Here is a 12,032-nt window from a genome sequence, read left to right as displayed (position 1 = left end):
ATCAAAAATATTATTCAAAATAAAAAAAATTCATAACAGTAGATTATTATGTGCCCGAAAAGTTGTGATCAAATACATTTCTCCTCGTTAATTACAAACAAAAACAGAAAATAAAATTAAGTTTTTACGAAAATATATTTTTTCTTATTATATTTATATAAATTACAATCCGTTCCCTAGTTGAAATCACTCTCCAATTGCACTATAATTTTTGCAATATAATTTTGTTTTTGTTAATTATAAATATGTAAATAATGCTTTATCAATTTGATGGCATTTTAACAAAATGTCGATTTAAATTTGTGGTTTCTGTCGGCTTTAAAATCGACAATCAAATCCTTTTTCGTGTTCAACAAGGCCGAACAAGGACTCTATTAATTCGATAGAGTTTTGTCACAAACGGCCTTTGTAGGAAATTGATATTAGACGGAGAGCTGGGGTAAGAAATAAATTTTAATAAAAATTGTGCTCATTTATGTATATTTGTTTAGATTGAATACTTAATAATGTGTATTAGATTGGAATTAATAAAATGTATTAGATCATATTTTTTCCTAGGATTTTTTATAATATTTTTCTGGTTTTTCGGACCTTCTTGGCTGTCCAATTTTCTTATTGACAGCCTAGATTTTTTTGAACATTCAGTTTTATTTCTTGAGTGTCTAGATTTTTTCATTTACTATCAAGATTTACCATTTACTGTCCAAAATTTTTCATTTAATGCCAAGATATGTTGTTGCTGTCATTTTATGACAGTCTAAATTTGTCTTAATCAATCTAGATTTTTTTGACACCCTGGATTTTCTTGACTCTTGCGATTATTTTTTGGCTATCAAGGTTTTTCTTTGGCAGTCCAAATTTTTTATTTACAGTCCAGATTTTCATAACATTGCAGTTATTTTTCTTGACTGCACGGATTTGTCATTTACTGTCTAGATATCTTCATTTACTATCCAGATTTTATATTTTCTGTCCAAATTCTTTATTTATAATCCAGATTTTCAATTTACTGTCCAGATTTTTCATTTACTGCCAAGATATTTTATTTAAATCCAGATTATTTACTAATATTGTGAACTTGTTTTTGACAGTCTAAATTTGTTTTTGTCAATCTAGATTTTCTTGACTCCCCCAAGTATTTTTTTGATTTTTTTTTTTTTGATCTTTCAGGTTTTTTTTGACAATCCAGATTTTGATGACAGTACAAATCTTCACCTGATTGTCCAAATTTTTACCAGATTGTTCAGATTTTACTTTGACTGTCCAGATTTTTTTTGGACTGTCCAGATTTTGCCTTGATCGTCCTCATTTTTCCTGGCTGTCCAGAATTTACTTGATTGTTCTAACTGTCCTGATTTTCCTTGACTGTCCTGATTTTCATTGCCTATCCAGATTTTTAGTTGATTGTCCAGATTTTTTTGGGCTTTTCAGAGTTTTCTTCAACTGTCTTGATTCTCTTCGACTATCTAGTTTTCGGAATGTCTAGATTTTTTCTGACTTTTTGTTGACTGTCCTCATTTTCTCTGACTGTTCAGATTTTTACTACAATTTTTTTTAAAGTCTAGATTTGTTGATCATTCAAACTTTCTATTGACCAGATTTAGATTTGACTGCCTAGATTTTCTACTCATATTTTTAGCTATCCAATTTTTTTTTATATTGAGATATTCTCTTAGAAAGATATTGTCTTGACAATCCATGCTTTTTGGTCAAATTTTTTTTGTTCAAATTTTTTTATATCATCCAGATTTTTTGTGGACTGTCTAGATTTTAGTGACCATCCAGATTCTTTTCTGACTGTTTACATCATTTTGATAGTCAAGCTTTTTTCTGGGCAGTCGAGATTTTCTCTTGATGTCCAAAATTTTTAAGGACTATCTAGTTTTTCTTTTGTCATCCAGATTTTTTATAGACTTTCATAGATTTTCTTGATCATTCAGATGATTTTCTGATGGTCAAGATTTTCTATTGACTGTCCAGATTTATTTTTTTTTTGACCAGATTTTATGTAGACTCTCCAGATTTTTTGTTGCTGTCCAAATTTTTTTGTAGGCAAAAAGAAGTCCTTAATTATAAAGCATATCGTGTCAATCAAAATTTTCTTGAACTTATTTTAGACTGCTCAAATTCCCTAAGATACTTTTAGACCATATATTTTTATATTGTCCAAATTTCTTAAAACTTCTAAGCTCATTTTAGACTATTCAAAGATCACTATTCATTTACATTCTAAGAAATTACTAAATAAAATAAAATCAATTTGTGACTGTTCATATTTTATACTGATTGTCAAAGTTTTTTTTCTGATTGATTGTCCAAATTTTTACCTGATTGTCCAAATTTTTACCTAATAGTCCAAATTTTCACTGACTATCCAGATTTTTCCTTGATCGTCCTGATTTTTTTTAGATTGTTCAGATTTTACTTGACTCTTCTGACTGTCCTGACTTTCTTTGACTGTTGAATCAATTTTTTAGGACTGTCCAGATTTTTTTGGACTGTCCAGATTTTTCTAGGACTGTCCAGATTTTTCTAGGACTGCCCAAATTTTTTTCTGGACTTGCCAGATTTTTTTTGACTCTCCGGTTTTTTTAGACTGTCTATTTTTTCTATCAGCTCTCTTATTATAAACACAATCATAACGTAATTTCTGAAAACTAGGACGATACCTTTAATTCTGAATTCATTCTTTATTCTTTGCAAGAATAATTGCATTTTGTTTGAAATGAGCAAAATAAAAAAGCTCTATAAAATTAATTAAATATTTTAATTAAAAATATACGAACGCTTATGCAAACACCACGTATGATTGTCGATCAATATTCATATGGAAACTCACACTAAATATTTTAAATAGTAAAATACATTTTGTGGAAAAAAAACTGCACTCAATATAAAATAATATAGATAAATATATAAATTAAATTCTCTTGGATTTTCTCTCAGATTTTATTTATCGATTTTAGTTATTTACTTACAACTGTTTGTTGCACATTTCTTGAAAAACATTTTCCAAAAGGGTATATATATATAGATATATATATATATATATATATATATATATATATATATATATATAATATATATATTGCAGAAATTTCCGCTTCGGAAATAAATAAGTCTATAAGTAAAATATTTATATCAGAAAGAGTAATGAGCAAAAGTTCATTTAATCAAACCAATTAGTGAGAAAAGTTAATTAGTAGAATTCTGTTTCTGTTTCGAAATTAACGAGGAAAAAAATTATGTTTGATCAGAAATATATATATATATATATATATATATATATATATATATATATATATATATATTAGAGATGGCTTATTCATATCCGAAGCCGGATCGACTCGGATTTAACTCCGCTTCAGGAAGGAGTTATATCCGCTTAACAACTCCACGACTCCGACAACTTTGAAACCGAAATACTCGACACAAAATGCGTCGAGTGCGTGTTTTATGTATCTAAGGATTTGCAAAACCCCATTTTATTTTTTTAAATGAAAATTTATGAAAAAAATAAAATTATAAAAATATTCATAAAATAATTTTTCTACAAAATTCACAAATAAATGACGAGTTGGTAAAACTTTTCGGTCGACAACATGATCGACTCAACGACTCGTAATTTAACAGTGTTGACCAAAAGTAAAAACGCAAAACTTTCTTTTGATGAGAAATAATTGATTTTTTGGAATAATTTTATATAAAAATAATGTAGTAAACTCTTGTAATAAAAGCAAAACATTTATCATAAAATATTTTCATCAAATACTATACTTCTGCTTTCTATTTTTTTCTTCTGCTATTTTCCATTCGATAATTAATATTAGATCAGGTAGTTCGATTAGCATATTATTACTTTTATACAATTATATAATTGTGTAAAACTAATAATATAATATAAATATTTTTGCTGCTTAAAAATTGACGTCACTGATATATTTTAAACTCTAAAAAGTATTGTTATTTCAGGCTATGGAAAAAAACAGACTAAATGTGTTCCAAATTCACGGCCAAAGATTGTCGTAGTTAGAAACATGACCCCTTTATTCAATATTCAATAAATTTTATAATTGGAGTTATTCACACTTGAACACAATATCATTGTTTTGTATCTTTGAAGTAATATTTTTGTATTTTCTGAAAAAAAAAAACGTATACCTAAAAGGTCATAAAAACTGCCTGTTTAGAAGACGAGAAAGCGACAGCTTCCTTAGTACCAGTGTTCGCGCCAATCAAAGCATGCTGTTATATTGATATATAAACAAAAAATCATCAGTCGAAAATCACATAATAAATAAAATCAATCAATACGTTATCAAAAAACATATTAAAACTATTGTAAATACACTTATAACTTGTTATTAACATAAAATAAATATTACTAGTTACAAACTATAGTATTTTACAATTGGTCCTTCAAAATTCAATCACAACAACCATTGAAAAAACAACCAGTTTAGGGAAGTCGGATATGACAAATCCGGCGAGACAACTCCACTCGGATTCACTCCGAGGTAGGAGTTGTATCTGAGTGATAACTCCGGAGTGAGTTACCCATCTCTAATATATATACTGTTGTGCGATTTTTATTTTGAATATATAACTAATGATGTATGGCATCGTGCCTTAAGGCAAATTGCTGGAACTTCGCGAACCGTAATGAAATATTCGAGAAATTTTAAATGTTTTCACATATATTATTACAAATGCTGTAACTTTCATTATTTTTGCATTATCTTGTTATATCCGAGCAAATCAAATGTAAATCATAAATCAATTTCTCTCTAGAACATTAACAATCGACATTTCATTTTGAATTCCCAAAAAAAAAAAGTTGCCAAATTTACACAAAATTAAAAAAGTGCTCCCGTACAGTCACAGTCTAAACGCATTCGCAAATAATTTTGTTCGCCATTGTCACTTATACTGTGCTTAGGTTGGCGGCATTTTCACATTTTTCAATAGTTTGGAAAAGGAAAAGTGCTCCAGTACATGACATTCTAAACGCACTTGGGTCACGCATTTGTACCAGAGTGGCGCTTAGAATGTGCTTAGCTTGGGTGATTTTTTGCATTTTTAATCCAAAATTATATATTTTTTATTTACATAAAATTGGAAAAGTGCTCCAATACATAAACAGTCTAAACGCACATAAACAGTCTAAACTAAAACTTTTGTGCCAGGTTGTCACGTAGACTGTGCTTAGTCCCTATTTCATTTTAACCCAAAATTATATATTTTTTATTTACATAAAATTGGAAAAGTGCTCCAGTATAGAAACAGTCTAAACGAACTTGCAAAAATATTTATACACGGGTGGCCCTTAGACTGTGCTTAATTTGGGTGATTTTTTTGCTTTTTCAACCCAAAATTATATTATTTTTTTACATAAAATTGGAAAAGTGCTCTAGTACAAAAACTGTCTAAACGCGCTTGCCAAAATATTTGTACCAGGTTGTCACTTAGACTGTGCTTTGTTAGGTAATTTTTTGCATTTTTAAACCATTTTTTTTTATAATTTTCACAAAATTGAAAAAATGTTCCAGTACAGGAACAGTCTAAACGCACTTGCGAAAGCATTTGTACCAAGTTGTCACTTAGACTGTGCTTAGTCTGGGTAATTTTTTGCATATTATGTTTTTTCAAAAACCCATAATTACGTTTTTAAAATTTATTTATTTATATAATAAACTAGTGGTGTATGACATCGTGCTCTAGGGAAAATTGCTGGAACTTCTCGTATCGAAAATTAAAAATTTTAAAAAACTATTGGAAGCTCTGTAAAAAATAACATTTGTGAGAAATCTGATTTTTTTTTAACAAAATTGACTGTTTTTTTCTATTTTGGAATTTTTTTTATACTTTGAATAATTCTGAAAATTCTTAACAATTTTTCAAAACATCGTGCTGAAATTTGAAACAGAAAAAAAACAATAATTTGTTTCCAAAAAAAAAGTTGTGTATGCTAACTGGAAAATGTTTTTTGAATCATTCAAATCGGATGCTTTATTTATTTTAGAGGTGATTAGTTTTTGGCATAGACAGGTCCCGCCATTTCGAAGATACAGGGCTAAATGTGCAAAAGATGGCAGTTTTTGAGTGAACTAAGCGTCCGATTTGAATGATTCAAAACATTTTCTTCTTGTATTGACAAAACAATTGCTTTTGAGGATAAAAAATTATTACATCTTTTTTTATTTTCTTCCATCATTTTTTGAAAAAATGACCCAAGCTAAGCACAGTCTAAACGCCACTCCGGTATAAATGTTTACCCGAGTGCGTTTAGTCTATTTATGTACTGGAGAATTTCTCCAATTTTGCAAAAACTATTGAAAAATGTGAAAATGCCGCCAACCTAAACGCAGTATAAGTGAAAATGTCGCGCAGAATTATTTGCAAATGTTGTTTAGACTGTGACTATACGGGAGCACTTTTTCAATTTTGTGCAAATTAGGCAACTATTCTTTTTTTGAAATTGAATTCGGAATGAAATGACGATTAGAGATAAATTGATTTATTTATGATTTACATTTGATTTGCTCAGACAGAACAAACAAGATAGCAAAAATAATGAGAGTTACACAGTATTTGTAATAATATATTTGAAAATGTTTAAAATTTCTCGAATATTTCATTACGGTACGGGAAGTTCCAGCGATTTGACTCAAAGCACGATGCCATACACCACTAGTTTAACTTTGTTTCTGAGTTATCTGCAGTTTACCCAATTGCTTTTAATAATTTATATAATATTTTTTATTTCCCCAGGTTTCCCGAAAGTAGTACCGCCTCCAGGAACCACCGTGACGGGTCTCGGCCGCCGAACGGCCTCCTGCGAAACCGCCTCCCAAGGTTCGCCTCTGCGATGCGGCGAACACCACCAGCACGGAGGCTCTTTCAGGCGGCCTCCTTCTGGAACTTCTTTGGGAGGTTCTCAGATGCAGAGCGGCCTCCAATCGGGACAGATCGGAGGCCAAAATTCGGCTTCGCCTTCTTTGCCTCCTTTGGCGTTTTGTAAACGGAGACTATCTTGGCCTGAGGTTCAGCAACAGAGTACTTCGGGGTAAGTGGATAAAAATTATTATTATTTTATTATATACATACATATATATATATATATATATATATATATATATATATTTATCTTTTTCACCTTTCGTTTCTCACAACTCTCTCCCAATCCTTCATTACTCGTGCGTGACTACACTTGCGTTGTAACCTTGATCAGTGTCCACAATGCACCGCTATCAATAACATAAAATGTAGGAGGGCAACACGTGCTCCTTCTATTTCTCATTTGTTAATTTAATAATATTTTATTATTTTACACAAATTTAGTGTTCAATCAATTTGACATCATAATTAATTTTTAACTTCCCGTAGGGTAAGTTATAGTAATCGTCCAAAAATCGAAATCAAAAATTTTTACATTTCTCGACGTTTTGAAGGTTTCTGAACATTTTGGCATACTTCAGAAAAAATGGATGTGTGTGTGTGTGTGTGTGTGTTTTGTATGTCCGCTTTTTTTCGTCCACGTTTTCGGGCGCACGGATCAACCGATTTGAATGGTTTAAAAAACATTCGATTCCTATTGATAGAGAGATGTGCTGATTAGTTTTTGGCAAAGGCAGGTCCAGCCGTTACGGAGATATGGAGCAAAGAGTGCAGAAATAGAAAGCGAGTTTTGAGAGAACGGATCAACCGATTTGAATGGTTAAAAAAACATTCCATTCCTATTGATAGGGAGATGTGCTGATTGGTTTTTGGCAAAGGTAGGCCCAGCGGTTTCGGAGATACAGAGCTAAATGTTAAAAAAATGGCAGTTTTTGAGAGAACTAAGCGTCCGATTGAAATGATTCAAAGAACTTTTAGCTTGTTTCAACAAAATAATTGATTTTGGGAAAAAAAAATTTTTGTTTCTAATTTTTTTTTCAAAAAAATTTTTTTGTAATTTTGGATTAAAAATTCAAAAAATCACCCAGGCTAAGCACAGTCTAAGCGCCAATCTGGTACAAATGTTTACGCAAGTGCGTTTAGACTGTTTATGTACTGGAGCACTTTTCCAATTTTGTGAAAACTATTGAAAAATGTGAAAACGCCGCCACGCTAAGCACAGTATAAGTGAAAATGTCGCACAGAATTATTTGCAAATGCGTTTAGACTGTGACTATGCGGGAGCACTTTTTCAATTTTGTGTAAATTTGGCAACTATTTTTTTTTGAAATTTGATTCGAAATGAAATGACGATTGTTAATGTTCTGGAGATGATAAATTGATTTATTTATAATTAACTGGAGATAGTAATCGCAAAAAAATCGAAAATGAAAATTTTTATATATCTTTAAGTTTCAAAGGTTTCTGAATATGTTGGCATACCTTAGAGAAAATTGATGTATGTGTGTGTGTGTATGTGTGCGTGTGTGCGTGCATGTGTGTGTGTTCGGATACAAATTTTCGTCGACGATTTCGGGAACACGGACGATGCAATTTGAATAATTCAAAAAGCATTCGAATCGTATTGATAAGGAGACGTGCTGATTAGTTTTTGTCAAAGGCAGGTCTAGACGTTTCGAAGATATGGGGCAAAAAGGGCCAAAAACGGTTACTCAGTTTTTAAGAGAACGGAGCGTCCGATTTGTATAATTCAAAAAACATTTTACTTGTATTAACAAGATGAAGATTTGATCAAATTTTCATGAAGATAATTCTAGCGGCTTCGGAGATCTAGTAAAAAAAAACTAAAAAAAATTACCATTTGGCGGTCAACAATAATCATTAGACATTAGACATATGCACATCAAATTATCAGATATTTTATAGAGATATTAACAATGAGTATAAGTTTTGTTAACATTCCTATGGGTTCCGTACCAGTGTTTATCCGTTAGACGACGGCGCGGCGCTTACGCGCTTCGATATTTAGTCTGTATGCATTTAAAGCAGTAGGATTGCTTTGAAAAAAAGTTCAGAATTTCCAAAATATTTCAAAATAAATTTTTCAACAAAAAGTAAGTTTTTGTCAAAAATTTATATAGTTCCTCAAAAATCTATTTTTTTAGAGTAATTTTTTTTCAAAAATGTTAATCTTTTCAAAAAAAATAATTTTTGGTACGGGAAGTTCCAGCAATTTGCCTTAAGGCACGATGCCATGCGGCCCACTAGTTTCTGTTGTTTTTCCTGGTTTGGTATGTATAATTTCCTCCTTTTTCATATATTTACATTTATCATCTACTGTGTATTTATGTTATATGTTTTTTAGATTACTGAATTATGACACACATCAAGTGTCGAAACGTTTAATGGAATAAATTAATGGAATTTTGTTATTTAATCTTTTTTTAATTCGACGATTGGGCTGCAAAAATATTACAAATACGTATCAACGTCGACAAAACTAACACACACATATATATATATATATATATATATATATATATATATATATACTAGCTGGCCCGGCAAAGGTTGTTCAGACATAAGACATTTTTCTAGAAAAATTTCTAGAAATTGACTAACTGGTGGGGTTTTATCCTCTTAGCATAGTACTACTGTGAAATTGTTTATCTATTTGCCGTGCGATCAGGCGTATTTTGCTTATAAGCATGGAAGAATGTTATGATAACAGAATCTGCGATGATGATGTTATCGTAAGAATTTTCCTTGCTTGTTTATATGTAAAATACGCATGATATCTCAGCAAATACGAGTATATAGATGTTTCTACAGTTTTTACCACCAAAAAACAAGCATAATTTTATGTTATGAGGATAAAACCCCATCAGTCATTTTCTAGAAATGTATCGATAATTTCATACATCTAGTTTTATCGGCTGTAACCTTTCCGTCGCCAATATCTAAGAATTGTGTCGAAAATGTTTATAGAGCGAACTTAATTACGCTTTTCTATAAGATAAATGTAAATATTTAAATATCGAAACTAGTCAATAAAATAAAAAAATCAAAAATAGAAAAAAATCAATAAAAAATAATTTTACTTATTAGATGTAATATAGTATTTTTTTCAACGAAAGTAGAAGTTGGCATGATAGATTTGAAAAATTACTAACATTATAAAATAAAATATTAATTAAAATTGTGATCATCGTCTGGATATAATGAATTTGACCTTTCCAATCCATTAATTATTAATGATTTTTCAGGAAAAAAACATGAATGATTTTAATGCATTAATAATTCAATCATAATCTTGTTTGTGTTCTTGTTATGTTTTAACAAAAGCTTACGAAATAACTTTAGATTAACCTTTATTTTTAATTTATTTATTTGAAAAATTTAACTTTCCTTATAGTAATCGCAAAAAATTAAAAATGAATTTTTTTACATATCTTTACGTTTTAAAAGTTTTTGAACATTTTGGCATACCTTAAAAAAAAGATGTGTTTTTGTGTGTGTGCGGATACAAACTTTTGTCGATGATTTCGGGAACACGGATCAACCGATTTGAATGATTCAAAAAGCAATCGATTCCTATTGATAAGGAGTAAACTTTGCAATTCATTTTATATAATTCTTATAAATATTAGACAATTTCATTCATTCTCAATCCCATAGATTAATGGGGCATAACATAGCGTTGTCATGGCAACAATATCTTATGCTTTTTCTTGTTCGTGAAACTGTGAAATGGTGAACTAATTGCTGTGCGATCAGGCGTATTTTACATATAAACAAGCAAGAAAGAATCTTAAGATAACTGCATCATCGAAGATTCTGTTATCATAACATACTCCCTTGCTTTGTTTTTATGTAAAATACGCCTGATAGTACAGCAATTAGATAGACTACCTAGAAACAAGCATAAGAAAGCATTGCTATGACAATTTGCTAGAAGGCAGAATTTGCTCTATAAGTTTTTTTACTTCTCATATAAACATATATAAACGTCATCGTTTATTTTGTAAACTCGTATATTTATTTAATAAGAATAATAAGAGTTACAGTCTATATAATAAGAATAATAAGATTTGCAGTCTTCATAATAATCTATTTAAAATATTTAGTGTTTCTCAAATATTTAATTCTAGTACGGAAAGTTCGAGCAACTTGCCTTAAGGCACGATGCCATAACACCACTAGTTTAAGAAAAATATTAGATTGAAAAAAATTATTAAGGATTATATGCATAATATCTACAGCTTTCCAATTAGTGCAAAACAGACTCTCTTCTAATAGTTGTAATTGATTCAACTTCGACAAATTCATCCATCTCTAGACAATAAAATATAATAATCAATTCCACTTTGCGAGCATCGTTAATATATTTCTAGAAATATTTTCTTGAATTTCTTTTTTCAAAATCTTTTTCGATAAGTGTATTTAAGGTCGAGTGTTGGGTTTTTCGATGTGTGTTTACATTTACAGAATCGACATCATTCAAGTACCTATGTTGTATTTCTAAAGAAAACTTTTCTGAATACCTCACCTGGGACGATGCTTTGCTATTTACATAGACTCATTACGGCCGCAATATTCTGAATACTTTTGCAATTTGATGTAAGAGATATCGTAATGGGCCAGAGGTGGCCAAGGTAAAGGACACATTTGGGTATAGAATGGGTAAAGTTTTCTCAAAAGAGTCATTGTAAAATTTATATTTTCAAAATAATACCCAGTATCAAAAATTTAAAAGTAACTAGTGGTGTATGGCATCGTGCCTTAAGGCAAATTGCTAAAACTTCTCGTACCGTAATGAAATATTCGAGATATTTTAAACCTGTTCAAATATATTATTACAAACACTGTAACTCATTATTTTTGCTATCTTGTTATATCAAATCAATGAAATGTAAATCATAAATCAATCAATTTATCTCCAGAACATTAACAATCGTCATTCCATTTCGAATTCAATTTAAAAAAAAAAAATTGCCTAATTTACACAAAATTGAAAAAGTGCTCCCGTATAGTCACAGTCTAAACGCATTTGCATACAATTCTGTGCGACATTTTCACCTATACTGTGCTTAGCTTGGCGGCATTTTCACATTTTTCAATAGTTTTCACAAAAT

The 12,032-nt window shown here is 30.1% G+C and overlaps 1 pseudogene; it reads left to right on the top strand.

Annotated features, from left to right (window-relative positions):
- Nucleotides 1-3,602: 3,602 nt before the first annotated feature.
- Nucleotides 3,603-12,032, top strand: part of LOC113388416 — a 45,445-nt pseudogene continuing 37,015 nt past the window's right edge.

The sequence above is a fragment of the Ctenocephalides felis genome, unplaced genomic scaffold, assembly GCF_003426905.1.
Source record: "Ctenocephalides felis isolate EL2017-DRISC unplaced genomic scaffold, ASM342690v1 CF-g0.4_SCAFFOLD_03572, whole genome shotgun sequence".
NCBI classification, from domain to species: domain Eukaryota; kingdom Metazoa; phylum Arthropoda; class Insecta; order Siphonaptera; family Pulicidae; genus Ctenocephalides; species Ctenocephalides felis.
The sequence above is the reverse complement of the archived record's forward strand: the minus strand, read 5'-3'. Positions and strand labels throughout refer to the sequence as shown.